Here is a 27290-nt window from a genome sequence, read left to right as displayed (position 1 = left end):
TCTGATGCATGTGAGAATGTGCTGGGTTCAATCAGGGATGAGATTGGGAAGCAGAGGTTCCGGGAATGTAACGTCGTTTGCGAGGGAGAGTGTGGGTCGTGACAGTACCCCCCCCTTTAGGGTCGGCTCCTGACGACCTCAGAGAGCGAGTACGAACAAAGTCATCAATGAGGCTGCGATCCAAAATATCTCTCTCCCAGACCCAGGAACGTTCCTCAGGACCATAGCCCTCCCAGTCGACTAGAAATTGTTGGCGACCTCGGAGCCAGCGGGCATCCAAGATCTTATTGACTGTGTAGGAAGGCAGACCATCAATGAGTCGTGGTGGGGGTGGAGGTGGCCGAGGCCGGGAGAGGGGGGATCTGTGGTAGGGTTTCAGGAGAGAGACGTGGAAGGAGGGGTGCACCCTGAGAGTTGGAGGAAGAGCAAGACGATAGGTTACAGGGGTGAGCTGGGAGAGGATGCGAAAAGGTCCAATAAAACGGGGTCCTAACTTATGTGAAGGCTGTCTAAGGGGCAAGTTTTTAGTAGACAGCCAGACAAACTGTCCTCGTCGTAGTCTGGGCACAGGTCGTCGATGACGGTCAGCGGTGGTCTTCTGCCGCAAGGAGGTCTTCAGGAGGGCGGATCTGGCTTGTCTCCAAATCCTCTTGAGGAAAGTGAGGCGCGTCTGGAGGCAGGGAATATCCAAATCAGGGATAGAGTCCGGGAGAAGAGAGGGTTGGTATCCCAGGGAGCAATAGAAGGGAGACATCCCAGTGGTGGAGGAAGAGAGAGAGTTATGAGCATACTCAGCCCAGGGGAGGAGAGAGACCCAGTCATCTTGAGAAGCAGAGACGTAAGATCGAAGGTAAGTAAGAAGGTCCTGGTTGGTTCTTTCCGTCAGTCCATTGGATTCAGGATGATAGCCAGACGTGAGAGATGTGGAAGTCCCGAGAGATTTGCAAAAAGTTCTCCAGAATCTTGAAATGAATTGAGGTCCTCGATCTGATACGATATCCTCAGGAATGCCGTGAAGTCTGAAGACATGAAGAATGAAGAGGTCAGCCATGTCTTGAGCAGATGGGAGGGCAGGAAGAGGAATGAAATGAGCCGACTTCGAGAATCTATCTACCACGACCATAATGGTAGTTTTGCCTTGACTCTCAGGAAGATCTGTAAGAAAATCCACTGAGATGTGGGACCAAGGTCTTCTAGGGGTTGGGAGTGGTTGGAGTAAACCGGGCTTCTTGAGACGGGAGGATTTGGACATGGCACAGATGGGACAGGCCTGCACGAACCCAGTAACATCAGTCCTCATAGAAGGCCACCAGAAATGTCTAGAGATGAATTCCAAGGAACGTTTGACACCGGGGTGACCTGCAAATAGTGAGTCATGACCCCAGCGAAGAACAGTGGAGCGTAAGGTATCCGGAACAAAGAGTCTGTCTGGAGGACACTGAGGGGGAACGGTTTGGTTGTGAAGTGCACGTTTGATTTGGTTCTCCAGGTCCCATCTAATAGCAGCCACAATTCTCTCAGGGGGTATAATGGGTTCAGGAGGGTCCAAAAAGCCAGGAGGATCATGGAGGCGAGATAGGGCGTCAGCCTTTATGTTCTTGGATCCTGGTGTATAAGTAATAAAAAAATGGAACCTAGAAAAGAAAAGTGACCAGCGGGCCTGGCGTGGATTCAAACGTTTGGCAGTTTGTAGGTAAGAGAGATTCTTATGATCTGTAAGAATAGTAAAAGGGTGTAGGGCTCCCTCCAACCAGTGTCTCCATTCCTCCAGGGCGAGCTTGATAGCCAGTAGTTCTCGGTCTCCAACATCATAATTAGTCTCGGCCCGGGACAATTTTTTGGAGAAAAAGGCGCAGGGGTGGAGGATACCCTTCTCTCCATGACGTTGAGATAATATGGCACCGACTCCGTTGGCTGAGGCATCCACCTCGAGAATGAATGGAAGGTTGGGGTCTGGGTGACGGAGGAGGGGGGCTGTGGTGAACAGTCTCTTGAGATGAAGGAAAGCTTGGTCTGCCTCAGGAGTCCATTTCCCTTGATCATGACCTTTTCGGGTCAGGGCTGTAATGGGGGAGACGACAGAGCTGAAATTCCTAATAAAACGGCGGTAAAAATTGGAAAATCCTAGGAAACGTTGAATTTGTTTTAAATTCTGGGGGGTTGGCCAGTTTTGTATGGATTCAGTCTTGGCAGGGTCAATTTCAATGCCCAGGGGTGAGAGGATGTAGCCAAGGAAGTGGATTCTGGTAACATGGAAAGTACACTTTTCCAATTTGGCGTAGAGTTTGTTCTGAATCAAACGATGAAGAACCTCACGCACATGAGAGACATGTTCCTGGGGACTTTGGGAAAAGATCAGAATATCATCCAGGTATACCAGGACATATTTGTGCAAGATATCCCTAAAGATGTCATTCATGAACCCCTGAAAGACAGCAGGAGCATTAATCAGTCCAAACGGCATTACTTGGTATTCATAATGACCGTGGGTAGTAATGAATGCCGTCTTCCATTCGTCACCCTCCCGAATGCGGATCAAATTATACGCACCGCGGAGATCCAGTTTAGAAAAAATAGTGGCGCCCCGGAGTGATTCCAAAGCCGATGAAATCAGAGGGAGGGGATAACTGTTCTTGATAGTTATGTTATTCAGACCGCGATAATCAATGCAGGGTCTGAGAGAGCCGTCTTTCTTTTTAACAAAGAAGAAACCGGCGCAGGCAGGTGAGGAAGAGGGGCGGATGAAACCAGATTCCAAGGACTCCTGGATATAATCTTCCATAGCCTGAGTCTCTTCGTTGGAGAGTGAATAGACATGGCCCTTAGGGGGTAGGACCCCTGGAATTAGGTCTATAGGACAGTCAGATGGGCGATGAGGCGGGAGGGATAGGGCCTTCTGTTTACTGAAGGCTAGGTGTAGATCCGAGTACTGGGAAGGGATATTGGGGAGGTTATCTTGAGATATGTAGGAGACGGAAACTTTCTGAGGAAGCTGACAACAATGCGAAAGGCAATGGGAACCCCAGGCTGTGAGTTCCCCTTGTGACCAGGAGATGTGTGGGTTGTGAATCCGTAACCACGGGAAACCAAGAACCAATGGGTGAGAAGGGGATTGAATGAGAAAGAACCGAATGACCTCCTGGTGGGTGGCGCCGATGCGAAGAGTGAGGGGAGGGGTCTGCCACTTCACCAGACCAGGGGAGAGGGGGGAGCCATCAAGAGTGAGGAGCCGAATGGGCTGGGTGACTGGCAACCGGGGAATATTCCAGGACGAAGCGAGTCCAGAGTCAAGGAAGTTCTCTTCGGAGCCCGAATCAACAAAAGCAGAGAGAGAGGTCTGTCCAGCAGTCCATGACAGGGTGGCTGGGAGAAAGAGTCCAGATCTGGGAGAGGAAGAAGTGACACTGGCCATAACAGCAGGTGGATAGGAGCAAGGAGGGCGACTGGGGCAGGCAGCTCGGAGGTGATCAGGGGAACCGCAGTAAAGGCAACGCCCCTCACGACGTCGGCAATCTCTTTCCTCGGAGGTCAGTCTATGGAAGGAAGGCAGTTGGGAGGGTGTGGGAGGGGTCCGATTGTCCGACCTTCGCTGTTGCAGCCTGAGCTCTAGTTCAAAAACTCGAGAAATGAAGGAGTCAAGTGATGGGAAGTCCAGGGGCAGGTGCACAACGTGATCCTTGAGTTCATCAGATAATCCAAGGCGGAAGTAGTGAATCAGGGCATTGTGATCCCAAGCGAGTTGAGCAGCCAGAAAACGGAATTCGGAAGAGTAGTCCTGAAAAGAGCGAGATCCTTGAGTAAGGGAAGTGAGGCGTGCAACAATGAGGTGGCGAGAGTGCAACTGCCCAAAGGCAGATTGTAGAGCTGTCTGAAAAAGGTGGAAGTTAGCAGTCTCAGGAGCGTTTCGAGAGATGAGATGTCCAGCCCATTCCAGAGCTCGTCCAGAGAGGCAAGAAACCATAAAAGCAATTCTTTCTCCATCGGTGGGGAAGCAGTCTGGACGGATGTGGAAAGCCATCTGACATTGAGTCACAAAGCCCTGACAACTGGAGGAGTCGCCATCAAATTTTTCCGGGAGGGGAGGGGGTAGAAGATTAGTTTGTGTTTGAAGCGGGGGTGCAGGGGCAGGAGCTGCAGGTGGGGGAGACGGCGGAAGTGCAAAGTGGTCAGCTAGTTGCTGGACTGCAGTAGTTAGCAGGTCCAGATTCCGGGAGTGTTCAAGGAGAATAGAAAGTTGACTCTGGTCCGCTGGATCCATTTTAATATGGCTCACTATTCTGTCAGGGAACCAATACGTGGAATAGGAGGATCCTTATGCGTGACCGGAATCCCACAGGACACAGAGTAGCAAAGGGACAATCCAAAAGACAAAATCCAAAGGCAGGGTCGATAAGGGAGGCAAAGGGTCCGGTAACAAGAGATAGTCAAACAATTCAAAGGCAAAATCCAGAAGGCGAGGTCAAGAGGCAGAAGCAGAAGATTCGTAACGGGAGATCAGTCAAAAAGGTTAGGAAACACGCACTGGAGAATACTAAGATAGGCTTCTCAATAGTGAGCGTGGGAAGGTGTGCGAAGGGGGTTTAAATACTGAAAGGAAAGGGGTGTGATTGGATGATTGGTTAGGGAGTGAGAATTTGAGGAATCTGATGCATGTGAGAATGTGCTGGGTTCAATCAGGGATGAGATTGGGAAGCAGAGGTTCCGGGAATGTAACGTCGTTTGCGAGGGAGAGTGTGGGTCGTGACAATCTCTACCTCTGCAGCTGCCCCTTAGTCACTCCTCACTCTGCAGGGGGTCCCTGCCTCCCCGTCCTCTGGCCAAAAGGACCAGGACGGTGAAGCCAAATTTTCACTGAACACTCCAGAAACCTTCTTGGATGTTATTCCCTGTGGATATTCCCTTGTGTGTGTGCCCTGTGGTAAAGTTGGCTATGATACACACTCACACTCGGCTCATCCCAGAGTGAAGACTGACCCTCCGAGCAGCAGATTAAAAACTAATTACTGTCAAATGTGTGCTGCTGTACGGGCTACTACCTGTTAATGCAAATCATTTTAGGATAGTGGATCACTAACCTCATGGGATAGTAGATCAGTAGATCTGTAGATCAGTAGATAGTAGATCAGGAATCTGTCATTTACATGTACGTGCTAAAAGCTCTTCCTTTAGCCAGTTTTAAAGAATGATATGTGTTTTTGAAATTTGATTGTGTCTGATGTTCTTTAGTGTGAATTGACCCCAGACTATACCCCAATTTGCAATGTGACTCAAGGGATCTGAGCCACTGTTTTGTTCCTTTTGTATGAGGTCATTACAAGCACCTGAATGAATAAAACATCGCAATATTCACAGATACCCTGAAAAATACACACACCTGTCTTCACAAAATTGCAGTGAAAGAGGTTTCAGACAATATTTTTAGAGCAGCAAAGAAAACATCAGCTTTGCTATATAAGAAATAGGTTTATAGAATTTTACAGTGCAATTTCTTCCAACTTGAGAAGGCTAGCCTGTCTGGAATACTACTTATGTATGATTCATAAACTGAACATTAATTAAATCCCAACCTTTCCAGTTTTAGCCTTGAAACTTGAGAGTTCATCATTTTTCCAAACAAGGATTTGAGGATACAGGAAGAAAGCAGGAGACAGCTTCTTTCACAAACAATTGTGAAATCTATCTAGATTTTTCACATTCTTTGTTTTTTTTTGTAACACTGAATATTTATCTTGATCACATTTTTTAAGAAAATAATTAGTTTCCATGTGAGAAAAAGTATAGCTTTTCAACACATCATGTTGTAACATCTTGTACATCACTACACAGTATGTACACATACCAGGTGTTATACAATCTATTAAAACTACAAAATAGAAGATCAAGCCTTTTACAATCTCTCTTCCAAAAACAGACAGTATCAATTGAAGTTCACAGACAATGGTTCTGCAATTTAATATGTGATCTTGCTGTTTTAGATAGGGAGGTTGCCTGAATAGCTTTTTACTGGTTGTAATCTGTGGTGCATTTAATTACTGTTATTTCAACTGTAGCCATAGTCAACAACCCATGTTAACACCTGTGTGTGCAAAGCACCAGTGAACTTACAATTTAAGAAGGGATTTGATGTGCACAGTTTCTGTGCTCTTAAAAAACTGGCACTGGGCAGGAAGGCTGCAGGACTGTAAGATATATATTAATTGGTAAACCAGGCAGAAACCAGGGGGATCTGTTGGGAGAATCTTCTAGGATCACTTCAGTACTCCAGCCTTACAAGGGTTGCTTGTGTTCTTCACGGCTCTTACTTACTTCACAAGGGGAATGTTGTTTTGTTGGTGGTGTGTTAGGATAGGAAATGGAAACAAAGAGCATGCCTAGTCAAGGCAAGATCTGAATGAAATGCAGAAAGACACTGACCATAACATGGAGGAGGAATCTTTTGAAAGAGTCTTAATGGATTATGGATCAGATTGATAATCCAACCAGCAGTTTATTTTATTACTGAAGTCATCGTTAGGATCAAGGAGATTTATCACTTGGCAAGAGCAATGTTGTCTCTTGTATCCTAGAAGAGGATACTCATTAATTCAATGTCTTTGTTTATCCAGGATGAGGATAAATTAAAGGCCATTTCCTGACTTATTAACTTGTGGAAGTCGGACACATCATTGGATAAATACAAAGAGAGACATCATCACGGAGTCTTGGAGATCCAGCTTGATTTGATCTTTGTGTCAAATGAAATTAGTCTTTGACACATGGCTTTTGTCCAATCCATGCTGGACAGAGTGAGCAACACACAAGACAGGAGCAGACACTGGGCTAAAATTGTTTCTAAGAGAACAACAAGAATGCTGGACACATTCCATAAATCCCGGAGTGACCTTTTGCTTTAGAACTTCTAATGAATCCTGAAGGATATTACAAAAAATGACTGAATGATCCTGAAACCCCTTGGTCCAAAGTCCATTCTTGACTGATTTTCATGGGATTAATTTACATTGGAAACTGCATTCTTTACTGACCTTTACATGGAACTGAAATCAATGTTTCATATTTGGAATGTGTGGTCTTTGGATGTTATTTTAAAAATATTCTGGAGAATTATTATTTTTATTGGACTGGGGATTCATCTTGGAATACATTTCATCACAATCCTGAGGAAAGAGACATAAGTCACATGTGAGTCACGAATAGTCTGTGATCAGAAATGACCTCCAGGTGTTACACAATCTACTAAAACTTCAGCAGTGCATCTGGTGGATATACTGCGCTGCACAGATTTTACATTACAAATGCTTCTCTCAGCAAAGACAAATTAAACAACCTTGATTTATACATATACTGTACCCAGATACCTTTAATTTACAGTTTACATTCAGGCCTCAGGTTCAGGCAGGATGTCCTTGTTTAGTGACATTTGGCTAAAATGCAACAGCAGGCTGCCTTTCAAAGTGAAGTTTGCTCCAGTTTTTTGAACTCTAAATAAACCCCAACTTTTCTTCTCTTAAAAGTGGTCATCAATTCAATAATACTTTGTTCTATTTTCATTGTCATTTGCTACATTTAACATGTATGATGTCTTTAAGGATATGAATGAGGATAACATTTAACTGTGAAACAGAAACCTGTGAAAATCTCTCTGTAAGCGTCCTGCACTTCATCCATACTTGAATCCATAGGATAGTGATAACCCTCGTGTTTATCCTTGAAAATAAAGTGCATTTAAAAATGTGATAAAGAGAAATAACATGTTATAACTGCAAAGCTTAAAGAAAAGCATTATTGGCAGTAGGCAGCGTGTTGAAGAGCAGGGTCTGCTCTCTGCAGCAGCAGGAGGTTTTTGTACAGCGTCTCTATGGTAATAAAACACTGTGGTGGACTTTCGGGCAAGGAACCAAGGTGGTGGTGAAATGTAAGTGACTTCTCTTCTTTCTTTCAACTCAGGAGACTTTTCTTGTCTTTTCAAATGTTATTATTATGTTTTAACTGTGATCCAGTGTGCTTTGTGCCTCCTGATCTTGGTCATTCTTAACTGATGTACAGTACAGAATATTTGTGGAAGAGTAGGGAAATCTTGACAGGACAGAAGCTGCTTCAGTCGAGCTTCTGCGGCATTTTACTCTCTCATGATCCTCAACGATCTTGGGTGACCCAGTCTTCTGGGCTGGTTCATAAAATTAACGCTGATTCTTTCACAGGGAAAATAAGCTTTCACACAAACTTTCTTTGTTAAGAGATGTGAATGTACAGTTTAATTAATGCTCTTAATTATAGAAACAAAAGAGGAAAGACTCAAACTCAGCATGTTCACTTACAAAAGAGGTATTTTGAAGCAGCACAGTAATATCACTATTAACTAAACTGAGATATTAAAGTTTTGGAATCCAAATGATCATAGAGCAGGCAGTGCACTGGAGAGCTGGGTGCTTTCTCTGGAGGTTTTTGTACAGCCTCTCTACGGTAATAAAACACTGTGGAGCACTTTCGGACAAGGAACCAAGGTGGTGGTGAAATGTAAGTGACTTCTCTTCTTTCTCTCAATTCAACAGGCTTTGAAGTTCTGGAATTTTTACATTTCAGCAGTATAGAATCTTTAATTTCTCCTGGAGCCAGACTGTGCTGTTACATTATACTTTAGAACCTGTTTACTTTTGAATCAGTGTCCTATGTGACATGTTCAGCTGTAATAATCACAATCAGTTGTGCGTTGTGTTCTTCAGGGAATAGTTTGCTCCAGTCTTCTGAACTCTACATAAACCCCAGCTTTTCTTCTCTTAATTGTGGTCATAAATTCAAAAATACTATTGTTCTTTTTTTAATGATGTTCAAACAGGTAAGAATATTTCCACTCATAGTGTCAGTGACTGGAATCTGTTTTATTGTTTTCTTATCCTTGTATTTTGTGCCAGGTCGCTAAAAGTAAGTCAAGGTCAGGCACTTCACTTACAAACTTTAATTTTCTATGCATTCTAAAAACAAACTGACAAAACTCCACTAGTACTGCTGCTTCTAATTCTATTGAATTCCTATTGCCAGAGCGATTTGATATAAAGACTGCAGTTTTATCACTTCTCTTAACGTTCTGACAGGACTGGTGAAGACAACTGTTTCTTTTTTCTTTTATTGTATTTGCTTAACAGAGAAAAGCAAAACCTCTTTAGGCTCTGAAGTGCAGTTTTTAAATATGTTTAAAAGGAATTGCTGGACTGTTTTGAGCTTCTTCAGAAGTAAAGCTCTTTTTCAATACTGATCTGTAGGCAACAGAATCTAACTGAACAAGGGGCTGCTGTCACTGTTGAGGGTGAGGTTAGTTGGCATTTTAAAATTAACCCCAGTTAAGAAGTATGGTTTTCTAAAGATACTGCTGCTTTCTCCTTAGACAGAGACATGATTTAAAGAAAGAAATTCTCAAAATTTAATGTCTACTACTTCTAGTAACACCAGAATATAGTTAGAATTTACAAATCATCATCATTATTTTCAATATTAAATAAAATTAATTTCAGTTGATTAATCATCTTTGTTATAGTAGTAATTAAAATAATAATGATGTTGATATAAGTATAAAGCCCTACAGTATATTCATATTTTTTGAAAACTTAATCACGGACAAACTGCTGGTAAGTCTTTTATAAATTATTTTTATAAATATAGAAATTGATTACTTCTAATATACAGATCAGCACAGGATCAAAAACTTTGAAATTATTTCATGAACCTTGGGAAAGTATTTGAGCTTAAATCTTCAGGTTTTGTTGCAGCTGTTTCTTGAGCTGCTCAGTAGAGCATGAAGTGGAACACCGATGACAGACCCAGCACAGTTGTTTTTTTTTAGTAATGCCTAACGATAATATTAAACTTCAATTGACATAGACACTTTAAAAATCATCTTAAAGTGCATATACATTGCAAGTATGTTATGTTTACACAATTCTTGTCACAAGTTGTAACAAATGAAAATTATTCTAACACTAGACATCGAGTCCAGACCAACATCAGCCTGTGCTTTTTTCAGTCTCAGCTAACAAATACCTCCACAGCTGAAGTTTAGTTTACAGCGCAGAGAAGTGACACTTACAGTATAATGTTTAATAAGATCCTGTGAAGTGATATGTGTTGCAGATATATTAATACATGTTGTCTTTAAATTGAGAAGATTCTACATTGGCTTATTTCAAGTCTTTCATGCAGACACTCCTCCTAAAATAATCACTATTTGTTGATTCTGAATTTCAGCAGCAGGTAGAATGGGGAGTTAGTTCACTTGGTGGCTCTGTCTAAGTGTCAGTGAACTCATAGGAAACTGGGCTGGCCAACTCTGCAGACCTGTCCTCTCTGTATCAGAGGTGAACAGGCTGCTCAGGGTCACAGCTTGGAGTCCGGGCTGGTCCAGGACAGCTGGTGCAGAGAACTCAGGCGCCACGATTCCAGAGACAGGTCATCAGAACCTCAGAAAGGCTCCAAACAAGCACAGACCTGTCCTGCTCACTAGGATACTTGTAGCACATTGATCTGAGGATGTCAAGGGGCTTCTTTGAAAGCACTCCCGTTTATAATATGTGTAACTTAAAAAAATATGTATTGATGTTAATTATTGAGTTTTAAAACTACAGATACAGGAGTAGAAGAAAGCCTGATCTTTGTTTAGAAGTGCATGTGGTGTTTCTAGGAGTCCCAAAGCAGTTTGTGTGTTGGTGCAAAGTTAGTGAGGCTCAGTCTCCTGCTGGACACCAGTCCTGACTCTCTGCCCTGCTCTGTCTTGCTCTCTCCTAGCCGGGGCCACCGTGAAGCCCACAGTGTCGCTGTTCCCCCCGTCCCCCAGTGAGCTGTCCGCCAACTCGGCCACACTGCTCTGCCTGCTCAGCGGCTACTCCCCCGAGGGGGCCAGCGTGGAGTGGACGGTGGACGGCTCCAAAGTGACCAGCGGGGTCCTGACCAGCGCCGAGGAGGGGAGGGACGGCAAGTTCAGCCGCAGCAGCTCCCTGAAGCTGAGCAAGGCCGAGTGGGAGGCCAAAGAGGAGTACGTGTGCACGGTGACCCACGACAACTCGCCGGCCTCCTACAGCGTTCGCAGGAGTCAGTGCACGGGCGCCGCGGCGTGATGCTGCCCTGGGAGAAGAGGGGAAGAGCCGCCCTCCCCTCGGCCCCAGTGTGTCTGCAGATCCTGTCGAGCCACGCAGCAGCTCAGTAGCCTTGCATGTTAGTCTCAGCCTCCGGCCGTCACTAGAGCTTGTCTGGTAACTGGTGTGTGTTTGTGTAGTCTAGGACATTTTTCATTGTTTGTTTCGCTCTAGATGTTCAAATAAAATATTAAAGTCAGAATCTGGAGTTGTGTCACTCTTTTTGTATGTGTTTGATTTTCTGAAAAGGAATATAAGATCTCCGGGTTGAGAAAGGCCCCAGTTTGACCCTGTGGCACAGAGAGCATCCATATCAAAGACAGCTGGCAGCTCTTAACTGAAAGACAGGGGGTCAAAGCCAGTGAGGGGAAAACATCTTCTTATTACAATAAAAATAATAATTTAATTGATTTACCTGACATCTTCATCATCAAAGATACCCAAAAATTAAAGAACTTAAAAATAATAATAAACTTTATTTTATATAGCGCCTTTAAAGGTGGCTTCTCAAAGCGCTTTACAGAATGACAACAACAATAAATAAAAAGAATACACAAGATAAAACACAATTACAATATACAGAGGAGACCGTGGATGGTGGTACTAAGTATAGTAGGAGCAGAAGGGTAAAGAATGGAACCAGTTCAGAAAAGGCTCTTTTGAGTCTGGATTTGAAGGAGATTAGAGAAGGTGACTCTCTGATATCCTTGGGGAGAGAGGATATCAAGTATTATCATACAGTAATATATACATTATATAACATGATATGTAGAGTGGATGGATTAAAAAATCTTCTTTCATGGGTTATTATCAAACAATTCAGTGACAAAAAGTAGTGCAGCACAAGGGACAGAGACTTCAGTGAAACCGCTGGCCAGCTCGATGCAGAGTCGAGACAGCAGGGGCCTGAGGAGGCTGGAGACACACAGGTGTGTCTGGGGATCTGGCTCCACCTCAGGGGTGGACAACCAGCAGCACTACATACTACAAAGAGAAGCAACAGCTGGGCTTGAACAGAGAGGAGGGGGAAGAATGAGAGATTATATATATTATATGTGTATTGAGTACTGACACTGTGAAACTTTTCACATTACTGTGAGTTGCAAACTGAGCACTGACACGCTAGGATCTACAGTACCACAGTGTTTTCAAATTAACAATTGTTTTTCCTGCATAGTGACAAAAAGAGTCAGCACACAATTCTGTGCTTGTCCTGTCGTTACTTGTCCTGTTTCTAATCTTTCATAGTTTGTATACATTTTGCAACATGTCTTTGCATTTCACATCTATTTATCTAGTAGTAACGTTTACACACCCTGTAAGTATATATCACCAGAATACATGTATCACATCTGATATAAATCAGAATAAGGAATATGGTCTTATAATGAGACCTCAGGCCAGCTCAATGGAGAGTCAGACAGCAGGGTCCTGAGGAGGCTGGAGATACCCAGGAGTGTCCAACAGGAGGCCAGTTGGCTCAACTTGCTTATTTGTCAGTTTAGTAGCAAATTGAATCTAAACTTTTTCTTAAACGTGCCTAGAGTTTGGGCCTCAACTACCAGGGTGATATATTCTAGATACCCAGAACAGTTTGGTTACAGCATCAATTTTTATTTTCCATCCTGTATTATTTCCGTTTTAGTTACTTACTTTGCATCCTTGTTTGACTTCTGAGTGTGTAAAAGTCCCTATGTTGAATCTGTCTATAACCCATAACAGTGTGTATATCTGGAACAAATCTCTCAATTTCCTCTGTTCTAGTCAGATGAGATTTAGCTCCTTTAACTTGTCTGTACATGACAATCCACTGAAACTAGAATTTATTATTGTTGCTCTTCATTTAACTCTTTCTCAGACTGCATTCTCCTTTTTGATATGTTGCCTAAAACTGAAAACAATTTTCTAAATGAAGCCTTAGAATTGCCTTGTAAACCTTGAGTATAACCTCCCTGGAATTAGATTCAACACTTCCTGCTCTACACTCTAGCATTCGGTTTGCTTTACTGATTCCCCATATTGTCTGGATGAAGACATAGAACAATTTACCAGATCTCTTTTGTGTGTAACATCCTGCAGCCCAGACTCATTCATGCTAAATATACACAATGTACACAACATTTTCCTCCTACCTGCCTGTGTCACTGTGCACTTAACAATGTTAAATTTCATACCAGGTGTCTTCCCAATTTCTGATTTTGTCTTTAAAGTCTTATTTAGTTCCCTGTTTCTGTGTTAACCACTCTCTCTCTCTAGTTTGATAACTATACCTGAAGCTGATGTTTATATGGAACAGGAAGATGATGGGCCAAAAACACATCCTTGAGGTACACCACTAGTTTCATCTGCCCAGATAAGTGCGGCACCCCTTAAGATTATGCACTATGCGCTTAAGCCTATGAACATTATGTTCCCTGTTAGTCAGTTACCAATCCATATATATAAAGAAAGGAGACCTGAACAGTGAATTTTGCGGTGCTGTGAATGTTTTGTGCCTTGACCATCGTGAGTTCTGTTGCATTTCACTCAGATTTCAGAGAAAGGTGTCTTTGTTCCTTCTTTCCTTTTAAGCCATTAGGTGTTTTGGTCTCTGGTCCATTTTAAGCTTCAAGGTGCATTTTCACTAAACTCTACTGGACACTGTTATTGTTTTTACTTCAAGTTCTCCGATTAAATGTCTAGTCACTTCAAAGCACATAAACAACAAACCAAATAAAAGGTGTTCCTAATTAATTCAATGATTAGTGATTAGATTTAAAAAAAATCTGCAGATCTAAAGGAGCTACTTGCAAATATAAGTGGTAAGAATGGGCAGACGATCATCCTCTAACTTGTACTTGTAGCTTTCTCTTACAGACAGTCCGACAGAAAGGGCTCAACCGGTGAAGGCACCTTTTGGAGTTCAGGCTGGGCTCTAAAGAGCTGGACTGAATCTATGATATCATTTACTCACTACCATAACTTAAACACAGACACACAAAACACAGACACAGACACACTCACACCAGGGCCAATCTCCCATAAGCCAATTAACCTGACAGTATGTATTTGAACTGTGGCAGGAAAACAGAGCACCCAGAGAAACCATTAAGAGAATATACAGACTCCACACAGACAGCACCCCACGTCCAGAATTGAACCCAGGACCCCAATGCTGCCAGGCCACACTATCCCTGCTATCATTATCATAAGTACAATTTAACAGAGTCTTCTAATAAACTGTCTCTCTCCTTCCAGGACCCAGCTACTGTCTCTTTGACACTACCTGTGCTGAATCTACAACAGTCATTTCCAAAACCATCAGTACCTACCATCAATCTTAATTTGCAGTGTGTGAGCACTGGCCTTTTCCTAGGGATCAGCCTTTAACGTTTGTGGGGATTTTTTGGGGGTTTTCATCTTAATTATTTTAATTACCATGCTGTACTGTGAATGGCCAGTGTGAATATTAATATTAATCGTGTTAAAGTCTTTAAAAACCTCTGAGGGAACTGCACAGTATTCTAAGTGCCAAAGAAAGAGAGTCAATTCATCTATCATGAAGGGATACGGGTGATGGTTTGTGAGACTGGAGCTGCCTGCTGCTCTCTGAGAGACTCTCACACCTGCAGCTGGTCTATTACGGGAGCGCGTCGGTCACGCTGGGGCACCTGCGCAGCTCGATATGCAAATCCTCTCGGCGGCGGTTTCGCTTTCTCTTCCCCGTCTTCCAGTTTCACAGCCAGAAATAGCCCGGGGGCGGCGGGGCAGCGGAGCGCGGCCGGGGAGATTTGCCTGCCGTGGCAGAGAGCCAGCCGGGCGCACAGCGCAGTGGTTTCGGAGAGCCCAGCTGTCTGGGCCACAGGCAGGAGCTCAGGAGGAGGAGCTCAGCTGCGCTGTTTAACTACATGAGAGACGGAGAAATGCGAGGTGCTGTAACGGTGCACAGATATTGAATTCAAATTTCTAGATTAAATGTAATTTTCTGAGACTGAAGATTTCTGGAACTGTCAATTACAAAAGAAGTTCAAGTAGGGAGGTGCGACAGCATGTGTAGGCTGCAAAGGAACAGGTACAGTAAAGGTTTATTCCAGGCTTAAAGGAAAAGAAAAAAATACATGTTTCAGGTGAGAGAAGAAGGATCCACAGCTGAAACGTTGTGCCTGTTTCCTTTTCAGCATGGAATAAACCTCTACCTGGTTGTTCACAAAGATATTTGTTAAAATCTGACATATTAATAGAATAATACAGATTGATTAGTCTAAATTCCCACCAGAAATCTTAATTCACAGTGTGTGAGCAATGGCCTTTTTCTAGAGATCATCTTCTAACATTTGTGTAGATCTTTTGTGATTCCCCATTTCATTGATTTTAATTACGATGTTTTTATTTATACTAAACTATTATCCAGGTGTCAGAGTCTGGATTTTATTTATTAATCTGTAGTACACAGATAATATATCATATCTAGCAAATAATTTACTAACAATTTAATTTACAATATCCTACCTGTAATTTTGAGCATTAAAATGACCATTTTATTTATACATCTGATGCTCTTTAATTGCACCCAGGTTTAGTCTGAGTGCTGTATGAATGTTGGTAAACTCCTGTTTTTACTGCATTGATGAATGATGACATCAGCAATAAGAAACAGTTTAAGAAACTTAATCTGCCTGGGCTCCTGTAAAATCAGCTTGTAAGGCATTAGTTTTACTTTTTTAGCTTGTCCTCACACTGAATCTAGGATTCTAGCCTTTTTCTTAAATATTACAGCATCAAGTACTTTGTGAAATGATTCATACTGAACACTGTTTACTCAGTGTTTATTACTCATCTGGTGTTGTTTCTCCTACTAAACTTCACCCAGTTGTGAACATCTGTGTGAACTTTATAATACATCTAGTATATGCCAGTATAAACCTTATAAAACATACAGTACATACCAGATAGTATACTGCTATATAACCTGAGAGCTGGACATTTCTATCTTAATTTTCACTATAAGATTGGAGAGGTCTGTGTGAGGGATGAATTGCTCTTGAATGGAGGCAGGGTGATTACCCAACTCAAAAAAAAAAACTTTCCAGGGGTTAGGTTACTTAGAAATGATGTTTTTACATGTTTTTTATTGGAAATATGCAGTTTACTTATGTCAGAATTCCAGACATACAGTAACATTGAAGCTGCTGTATTTTGGAAATACCTCCCATGTTTATGTTGTCTCCTCGATTTGAGAAAGTGTTACTTGCTGGTGTTTTGTACACATTATAAAGATGTAAGCATGTTATCTAATCCCTAATCATTGCAGCCGAATCGAGCCAACGATGTATTTTGACTTTTTCAACATTCCCTGGAGTCTACAAATTAATTCAGCCACGATGATTTTAGGGTATATGATATTTGTATATGATTTTATACAAGTTGCAGCTTTTTTATGATATCACCAAATGTTTTTCCTTGTTCCTGTCAGCTTGTTATGCTCCAATTGTCTTTATGCTTTCTCTAAGGAATGTCACCACTTAATGTTTGTACAGTATCTTGTGACAGATGGATCTTGTGGTAGTTTGGGAATAATCTCTATGAAAAAGATTACTTCAAGCCTGTCTGTTGAATCTGTCTGTACCGATCACAGCAAAACAAGAGAGATGTGCTGAATTCAGAGGAACTAATCTAGGATAAACTGTGGCAAAGAGTGAAAGATGAACACAAAGCTTAACAAAGCAGAACAATGTTCAAAATACTATGGATACATACAGTATGTGATCTTTCAGAAAGTTTTTTTTTATTTAATTGAATGTGGAAATTATAATATCTCTGCTTTCCGAGGAAATGGAGGTATTAGTAATGTAAAATGATAACTTAGACATCCTACCAAGTATTTTACCTGCTTTAAATACACGTACAGTACTGTACTGTTGCGAAAATATTTTACTGCACTCACTGGGTAGAAAAAAGCTATTATTCTTGGAAAACAATTGCAGTGTTTCAGATTGTGTATGACTGTTCCAGCCTGTATTAAGATTAATGTAGTTTTGAAGCTGAGGTAACCAACTGCTATTCTTTGTGCTGGAAGTGACTCAGCAGAGTTACCAGCAGTGGCAGGAAATGGTAGGAGAATTGAAGGAGAGTCTTCAGTCTGTTCACTTGCATTTCAGATGCAGTATATACAGTACCTTATCATACACAACTAAGACTCACATCACATAAATTACAATCCACAGGGAGTTCTGGGATAAATAAACCTTTATTTTTCTGTCTGCTTCTCCTTCAGCTGTAATTGAACTTTTTACAGTTTACTGTTGCTTTTTTAAGTAAACTGTCAGAAGTTGCATTCTGATTTAAGTTGTACATTAAATGGCCGAATGTTGCACTTGTAATAGTAACAATCACATTTACAGTTTTGCACTTAGATAAAGCAATAAAGATATGCTTTAAAAGTAATATGTGTCATTGGATTTCTTGTTCAATTAGCAGGAAAATATTGCGATTGCACAAAGACAAAATAAAATACAACAGAAATGCGGACAGCGGAGCACAGAAGCGTACGGAGGCTTATTATTATGAAATTTATCTAATTTATAGGAGATAGCATTGCGTTTATAGAGAAAAGTATCTTGTATATACGAGACATGTATTGCTTTTACACACAATAGTTCATTTGTGAACAATGGTGCCTACTATATTGTAACGCAACGGGGGCTCAGGCGGGCGCCCTTGCCGCATCTGGTCGGCCCCATCCCGACTGGAGGCTCGAACCCGGGACTTCCGCGTCTCTCTGCAGCGACCTAGCCCCTTGAGCTAAAGAGAGATCTCTCCACAGCCCAGTAGCTGTGGTCCTGCTATCACAGGGAAGGGCGGTGACGTCACCCGCTCTGGTACGCCGGCTCTTACACAGTGCCTGTCGGCCGTAAGCGTCACACTCTCCCCCGCTTAAATCGCCGTCCCCGGCGAAGGGCTATCCCGCCCCACTTCTGACACCAATGTAACGCAACGGGGGCTCAGGCGGGCGCCCTTGCCGCATTAGGTCGGCCCCTGCACCGTCCGGGGCTCGAACCCAGGACTTCCGCGTCTCTCTGCAGCGACCTAGCCCCATGAGCCAAAGAGAGATCTCTCACCAGCCTAGTAGCTGTGGTCCTGCTATCACAGGGAAGGGCGGTGACGTCACCCGCTCTGGTACGCCGGCTCTTACACACACTGCTTGTCGGCCGTAAGCGTTACAATATAAATACTGAATACAGCATTGTACTGTATATTGTAACGAGACGGGGTCAGCGAGGATGGAGACAGGAAGTCGGGCTTTTTAAAACCACAGCGCTTTATTAGTAGGACATGCGTCCGGCTCCGCACCAGCAACAGAGAAAGTGAGAAAAGAGAGGAACAGGGTACAACACTCTGGGGTCATTTCGTGTACAGTACATGGTATAGAGTGGTAAGTGGGTACAGATATAAAAGGGGCTGCAAAACTGGGATAACTATTTACAGAGACCCCGGCAACCTATCCAGGGTGTACACCCGTTCAGAATGGTCAGCGGCACTGGCCAGTGGCTCCCCTAGTCCCCGCCCTGACCACTACTACTGCTCCTGTCCTGCCCCTCGCCACGCAGCCCAGCCAGGCGCTCTTCATCCTTGATGCCAGGCGAGGACGCCTCAATATGAAATAATATTGTCCAGTCCAAAGTAGCATTGACTTAAATAACAGCAGAACATTTCCACACTACTCCTTTTGGAAAAAAAAAACAATCTAAAGGAACACGTGTTCTGTATTTTGTATACATGAAGTACAACGCCGTGTCAGTAAATATGGAAGCGCATTGCTGCCACCAAGGGTAAAAAAAAATCTCGCATTTTACGAGATAACGAGATAGCAATGATTACTTCATAGTAAACACAACCTGTTGTGTTGTGCACTGAACGCATGTAGAAGCTACCGTGACCTTGGCTGGCACTTTCGGTTTAATGATCGTGTCAATGTCCAGCGCTGCAGAATTTGTATGTATTTACTTTCGACTGGGGTTTAGTCATAAAAAAGTCATGAAATTTTGAGCAAATATAAACAGAATCATTATAAGCATCGCAACCAGGTGTGTGGGATTTAGAGATCAAAGCAATGATTGCTCCGTTATGCACAGTTATACCTGCAATCAGCTCCACTGCTTAAAACTCCGCACGGAGCGATAGAGGTAATATATGGCGATCGTGCTGTCGCATGATCACATAAAGTATGCGAGAATTACTATCTCGTACGAAAAAAATCCTTATAGAGGATTTTGTTTTCCTTAGTGGCAGCAATGCGCTTCCGTAAGTAAGCATTCCCAGGTTAAACGCGTATCGTTTTCGCCGTTTCTGCGAGAAGAGACGTCACGGCTTTCCAAACTTTCAGTATGTTCTTCTTGATGTGAAGCTGCAGAAACATGTCCCGTACATAGGTTGTACATTGCCTCCTCTTTAAACATTGAACGCAATACGTTCACTTGACTTGATAGTAAGACTGATGCTAAGTGTTACCGCTGGAAACAGTAAACGGAACGCCAGCCATGTGCAAGCTGTAATACGGGTTGTGTGCCGTCCCGGAATTCTTTTTCTTTTTCAAAACGTTTTTGTTTGGCATTACCCTGTCTCTGTACACATGCACATCCGTGCAAACGGACACAGAAATATTGTTTCTTCTCCCATCAAAATGCACTTTTCCTACATTTTGCTGTGTAAATCCAAATTCAAATCATTTGATGTCAGCATACTGTAGTCTAAAAGCTTTTAATAATTATTATAATTGCTTACACTTATACTGTTCTGTATAATTATTAGTTCTTTGTAAAAGGCTGAACAGGGATTACTGTATTATTAGTCAACAGAGGGCAACACTGAAAACTGAATTGAGAGTCAGTCTCAGCTGGCAAACGTTGCTGCTCTTCTTCCTGATGTGACTCTTGTCTCAGTGTAATTTCCGTATTACTGACACTAGAGGGCAGCACTGAACACTGAATTGAGAGTCTCAGTTTTTCCCCAAAAAACACTGTTCTGCTCCTCTTACTGTGACACTTGTCTCAGTGTGTGAGAACAGTGCTGCTCTTTCATTTCACCCTACCTGTCCAAAAGATTGTTTCATCCTATCAATACAGCCTCTCCTAAGAATCCAGTCTGCCTGATATTGAGATACCTCACCTGTGAACCTGTCTGAGATGCTTTGCTGCCTCACACTTCTTCTTTGTACTTTGGGATGTTCACCAGTTTCAATCTCTTTCATCAGTTTCTATATATGATGCACTGAAAGTATTGATGTAAGACCAGCATTTGAATCTGCAGCTCATTACAAAAAAAACTTGCAGTACAATAATTATACTCTAAGATTACAGTTGAGAACCTATCTTTGAAGCCAACCCTCAATAAGAGTGATATTCTGCCAAGGTCTGGCAAGATTATCATCTCTGAGTCAACATATGTGTTTCTTGTATGTAGAAAAGTGTTGGACAATACGGGGCTGTGCAGCTACACAACTCTTCTCTGAGTTCACCAGCCCCGGTTCTGAGCTGTAACCAGACCAGCTCCACTGGGCTCTGATCCCTTTACACTCACAGGGACAGCCTGAATGTGGGAGGAGTCTCCAGAGGATTTCTGGGCTTTCAATGTGCTTCAGACATTCAGAGCTCAACTCAGTATTGGTTTTCTATACTGTTTTTTATTAACAGTATCACTCTGAGCAAAATCTAACCTGGTTCATAATCACTGCAGGTATTGTTTCACAACAAGAATAACATACTGTACGTTTGGAAAGCTGTGTCGTTGCTACTTCCTGGTCAAAGACACATTCGATTACTGACGTTTTACTGGGATTTTACGACCGACTCGCTACATCCATCGCAGCACAGGATGCCGTTTTTTTTTTCGTTCGTCTGCCTGCGGAGTCTCTATCCCTGCCTTTCGGCGCACCTGGACCACACTCCGCTTCCCCCTGCATCCCCGAGACTGGCCAGATCAGCGCTACTCAACACCCGCTCCGTTAACAGCAAGGCTCTTCTTTTATGTGACATTATCAAAGAAAAACAACTGGACCTTCTGTGTTTAACCGAAACATGGCACAAACAAAATGATGGACTCCTGTTCAACCAACTAGTTCCTCCTGGATATGGTTTGTTTGACCTTCCGCGTCTTTCAGGCAGAGGCAGGGGCATCATTGTTATTTACAACCTTTTTTACAGTCTAAGTCCTATAGCTATACCTCCTCCCTCTTCTTTTGAGTGTCTTGTTTTAAATGTTTCTATCCCCCAATCTACTATTATTGCCACAGTTTACAGACCACCCAAACCCAGTGGAGTCTTCTTAGGTGAGTTTGCTGATTTTCTCTCATTCTTATCCCTTAAATTTAAAAGGATCCTTATTCTAGGGGACTTTAATATACACATTGATTCAACCCCTTTCAGTCTGGCTAAAGACTTCCTTTCTCTTTTGGGATGCTTTGACCTTACTCAGTTTGTTTGTACCCCTACACATAACAAAGGACACACCTTAGATCTAATTATTGCAAATGACTCCTTTGTCTCCCACTGCTCTCCCCTTGATCTAAGCCTCTCTGACCATTTAGCCATTCTCTTCAATCTGGAATTACCTGTTTCTAACACTTCCCCCTCACGCTCTGTAAATTTCCACAACTGGCGATCAATTGATCACCCAAGGTTTCCAAATTCTGTTCTGTCCTCCTTATCCTGTTTCTCTTCCTCTGACCCTCTAGAGGACAAAATACAGTTACTTGACAATGCTCTTTTATCTACCCTTGACACCTTTGCTCCTTTAAAAACTCGAACCATCTCCTTCTCTCGCCCTGCCCCCTGGTACAATGACCATCTGCGATTCATGAAGGCAGCCTCTCGCAAACTTGAGCATAGGTGGCGTCTTTCTGGCCTAAATGTACATTATCAGGCCTGGAGAGATTACTTATCTGATTATAAGGTTACTATAGAGTCTGCTAGATCCACCTACTTCTCTCACATCATTGAAAAACACCAAAACAACCCCAGACATCTTTTCTCCACCATCAACAGACCGCTCAAGCCAAACTGCCCTACCACATCACAACTTTGCAACACATTCTTAGATTTCTTTAGTTCTAAGATTGACAACATCCGGCATCACATTCTCTCCACTACGGATATAATTTCCATACCTCCTCCCTCCTCATCCAACTTCTCTGGTTCCTGTCTCTCCAGCTTCTCTCTTCTTGACTCAGCATCCCTAAACAAACTAGTTACGCGCATGAAACCCACCACATCTATTTTAGATCCCATTCCCACCACTTTATTCCAGTCCTGTTTCTCTTCTCTCTGTCTCATTGTCCTCAATATTATACATGAATCCTTGAGCACCGGCATTGTACCAATGGTCCTCAAAACTGCTGCTATTACCTCCGTGCCAAAGAAGCCTAACATGGCTCTTGACAATCTAAACAACTTTCGCCCCATCTCCAACTTACCCTTTCTCTCTAAAATTCAAGAACGTGCTGTCACACTTCAGTTACATAACCACCTCATGACAAACAACCTTTTCGAACCCCTCCAATCTGGCTTCTGTCAACTTCACAGCACAGAAACTGCCCTGGTCAAAGTCACCAACGATATCCTAATAGCTTCTGATTCTGGTTCTCTTTCCATACTCATCCTTATTGATCTCAGTGCTGCCTTTGACACTGTTGACCATAACATCTTATTTTCTCGTCTCGAGACTGTGTTTGGAGTCTCTGACACTGCCCTCAATTGGTTTAAATCTTACCTCACTGATCGCTGTCACTTTGTCTCTCTCAATGGGTACAGGTCTGAATTGGTCTTGTCAAGTCTGGTGCTGTAGAACAGACCAGCTCCACTGGGCTCTGATTCCTTAACACTCACAGGGACAGCCTGAATGTGGGAGGAGTCTGCAGAGGATTTCTGGGTTCTCAATGTGCTTCAGATATACAGAGGTCAACTTAATATTGGTTTTCTTTACTGTTTTGTATTAACAGTATCACTCGAGCACAATCTAACCTGGTTCATAATCCCTGCAGGTATTGTTTCACAACAAGAATAACATACTGTACGTTTGGAAAGCCGGGTCATTTCTACTTGTCACAGAAATTGTGACAAACACGCATTTACCCCAGTATTGCTCACTGACACTGTGCTCTGCTTCATGTACACAAAAGACAGAACACGTGAAACTGTACAAACATGTACTGTTCGTGGTTTTTTTACCTACTCTTTAAACATTGAACAATATATTTACGATGACTTGACACTCAGACATAATACCTATGTTGGCTTACTTACCGTTATTATTGGTCACTCATTAAATTTTGAAACACAAAAAACTTTATGCCAGCAGCCATATCACCCTGCAACTCACAACTACCAGGCCCCTGAAGCTCAGCAGGTATGAGTCTAGTCAGTACCTGGATGGGAGATTCCTGGGAAAAACTTCCCCTGCTGGAAGGGGTGCCAGTGTGTCCAGTAGGGGGCATTTACCCTGTGGTCTGTGTGGTTCCTAATGCCGTTCCTAATGATGGGGACACTATTCTGTAAAAAGATGCTGTCCTGGTTCTCTGTTATTATAAATCCCAGGGAGTTTCTCAAAAAAGAGTAGGGGTGTAACCCTGATGTCCTAGCCAAATTTCCCACTGGCTCTTACCAATCATGGCTTCCTAATAATCTCCCTCTTTATCACTCTGCTGTCCTCTGGTGTGTAGGGAGCATTCTGGCGTACTAAGGCTGCTGTTGCTCATCCAGGTGGGGCTGCACAATAGTGGTGGTGGAGGGGATCCCCATTACCTGTAAAGTGCTTTGAGTGGGTGTCCACTGGTGTGTGTTTGTTGCCGATTCTGTTTTCCAAACGTACAGTATGTTATTCTTGTTGTGAAACAATACCTGCAGGGATTATGAACCAGGTTAGATTGTTGATATGATACAGTCATACTGTTAATACAAAACAGTAAAGAAAACCAATATTGAGTTGAGCTCTGAATGTCTGAAGCACATTGAGAACCCAGAAATCCTCTGCAGACACCTCCAACATTCAGGCTGTCCCTGTGAGCGTGAAGGGATCAGAGCGCTGTGGAACTGGTCTGTTTTGCAGCTCAGAACCGGGGCTGGTGAACACAAAGAAGGGTTGTGTAGCTGCACAAGCCCATATTGTCCAACACTTCTCTACTTACAAGAAAATACATATGTTGACTCAGAGATAATAATCTTGCCAGACCTTGGCAGCATATCACACTTATTGAGGGTTGGTTTCAAAGATACCCTCTCAACTGTAATCTTAAAGTATATCGTACTGCAAGGTTTTTTTTTTGTTGTTATGAGCTGCAGATTCAAATGCTGTTCTTACTTCAATACTTTCAGTGCATCATATACAAAAGCTGATGAAACAGAGTGAAACTGGTGAACATCCCGAAGTACAAAGAAGATGTGTGAGGCAGCAAAGCATCTCAGACAGGTTCACAGGTGAGGTACCTCAATATCAGGCAGACTGGATTCTTAGGAGAGGCTGTAACAATGATAGGATAGGATGAAACAATCTGTTGGACAGGCAGGGTGAAATGAAAGAGTAGCACTGTTCTCACACACTGAGACAAGTGTCACAGTAAGAGGAGCAGAGCAGTGATTTTTTGGGGAAAGACTGAGACTCTCAAGTCAGGGTTCAGTGCTGCCTTCTAGTGTCAGTAATATGGCAATTACAGTGAGACAAGAATCACATCAGTAAGAAGAGCAGCAGCGTTTGCTAGCGGAGATGGAGACTCTCAATTCAGTTTTCAGTGCTGCCCTCTGTTGACTAATAATACAGCAATCACTGTGCAGCCTTTTAAAAAAAATCATTATACAGAACAGTCTTGTGTGATTGATTCAAATGACTCAAACCAGGAGCAAAAATTCTATAATTCTATAAATGGAAGTGAAGAATTCAGTCAATACTGTCAATTTTAATTATTCAAACAAAAAAAGGAAAATGGTCATTTTTAAATTGGCTCCTCAGACAGAATCATTTGCTCTAAAGTGCAGTTTACTGTCCATCAGTCACATTTTGTGCACATCTATCACAGAACCTCTTTGAAGACAGAAATGTGTATATAGTAACACAAGTCAAAATAAACATACAAATACAATCAATCCACATTTCTCTTATTGGCCTATTTAGGCATTATGTTTGATACTGCATAATTAGGCAGCTGGTGCAGCCTTATTTCATTTGAGACAGTGGTATATCTGTGCTGTTGACCTCAAACTCACAAGCAAGTCTGACTTCGTCCTCCCATCCATGACCCCATCCATGAACATCTGCAGGTTCCATGATATCAAGGGCTTCTGGCAGCTAGAAGCTTTTATATTCCTCTGCCTGGATGACCAATATTTCAGCCCAGCAGTTATGTCACATAGAGTACATGGTGGTCTGAAATGAGCCACATGGGTGACTGGATGTTATGCACGGCTGGCAAATAGCATTTGAGTTTGGTTTAAGTGTGGACCAGAGTCCTTTAGGAACCTGACTAGTTTGCATTTAGAAATTAACAATGATGTAAACTGTATCTTAAGCCTTGGGTTTTGGAATTCAGTTTGGTTCATTGTATTAAGAGTGTGTTCATAAGAAAACCATTGTGCCTTTTGTTGTGGCTTCAGTAATAGGGTGACTACATTTCTATAAAATGAAAATAACATATCTATGTAATCCAGTTCGGAGGGGATTGAAAATGTTATTTGCAAATAGGTAGTAATTTAACTGAAGTGTAACAGCACATTCTAGTATTTTTGCCAGAAAGGGTAAATTGGAGATTTAGATTGTCCAGAGCCATGTTAGGCTTTTATGATACAGGAGTAATGGCTGCAGTTTTGAGGACTGTTGGTACAACACCAATGCTCAAGGATTCATTTATTTTATTGAGGACAACAGGGCAGAGAGAATTGAAACAGGACTGAAATAAAGTGGTGGGGATGGGATCTAATTTACATGTAGTGGATTCCATATGTGAAGCCAGTTTACTGAGAGATGCAGAGTCAAGAAGAGAGAAGGTGGAGAGATGGGAACCAGTAAAGTTGGGAAAGCAGGGAGGAGGTCTGGAAGTGACATGCGCTGTGGTGAGAATGTGATGCCAGATGTTGGAGCTAAAGAAATCTAAGATTGTGTTGCAAAGTAGCGATGAGACAGGTAATGTGGTGGGGCAGTTTGGCTTAAGCAGTCTGTTGATGGTGGAGAAAAGGTGTCTGGGGTTGTTATGGTTATTTTCAATGATGTGAGAGAAATCGGTGGATCTAGCAGTCTCTATCGTATCTTTATATTCAGACAAGTAATCTTTCCAAGAATAATAATGTATGTTTAGGCCAGAAAGACGCCACCTACGCTCATGTTTCAGGGAGACTGAATTCATTGATTGCAGATGGTCAGTGTACCAGGGGGCAGAGTGAGAAAAACAGATGGTTTGGGTTTTTAGAGGAGCAAAGGTGCCGAGTGTAGATAAAAGAGCACTATTAAGCGAATGTATTTTGTCCTTTAGAGGGTCACAGAAAGAGAAACAAGATAAGGAGGATAGAACAGATTTTGTGAACCTAGGCTAATCAGCTGATCACCAGTTGAGAAAATTTATGGTGCGTGAGGGGGAAGTGATAGAAACAGGTCATTCTAGATTGAAAAGAGTAGCTAAGTGATCAGAGAGGCTTAGTTCAAGGGAAGTGAAGTGAGAAACAAAAGAGTCATGTGCAATGATTAAATCTAAATCAAATCAAATCAAAGTTTATTTATCAAATGCACAACAATACAGTGTGCCTCAGTAGTTGCTGGCAATGAAATGTTATTTCTGCAAGCTCACAAAAATCACAAGAATCACAATAATCACAAAATTTAGGTTACAATCACAAAATTAAGGTTACAATCACAAAATTAAGGTTAACTATGGTGGTTAATTAAGGTTATCTAGGGTGTGTCCTTTGTTACAGTATGTGTTGGGTTAATAACAAACTGAGTTAGATCAAAGCATCCTAACAGAGCTAGAAAATCTTTAGCCAAACTGGAAGACCTTGAGTCAATTTGTATACTAAAGTCCCCAAGGACTAAGGAGTAAGGATTCTGTTAAATCTGAGGCACAAAATGGAAATAAATCACCAAATTCACCTAAAAAGGCTGATATCTAGCTGATAATTAGAGTAGGTAGAAGAGAGCAGGATTGTCTCTTTGGAAAAG

At 42.4% G+C, this 27290-nt stretch overlaps 1 pseudogene across 1 annotated transcript; it reads left to right on the top strand.

Annotated features, from left to right (window-relative positions):
- The first annotated feature begins 577 nt into the window (after positions 1-577).
- On the top strand, positions 578-11322 carry LOC148646892 (Ig kappa chain C region, B allele pseudogene; annotated as a pseudogene). The gene is made up of 3 exons (XR_015927789.1): positions 578-720; positions 7773-7912; positions 10774-11322. The product of XR_015927789.1 is annotated as an Ig kappa chain C region, B allele pseudogene (transcript).
- The last annotated feature ends 15968 nt before the right edge of the window (positions 11323-27290 follow it).

This window comes from Lepisosteus platostomus, chromosome 16 (genome assembly GCF_059453375.1).
Source record: "Lepisosteus platostomus isolate fLepPlt1 chromosome 16, fLepPlt1.hap1, whole genome shotgun sequence".
Taxonomy (NCBI): Eukaryota; Metazoa; Chordata; class Actinopteri; order Semionotiformes; family Lepisosteidae; genus Lepisosteus; species Lepisosteus platostomus.
The sequence above is the reverse complement of the archived record's forward strand: the minus strand, read 5'-3'. Positions and strand labels throughout refer to the sequence as shown.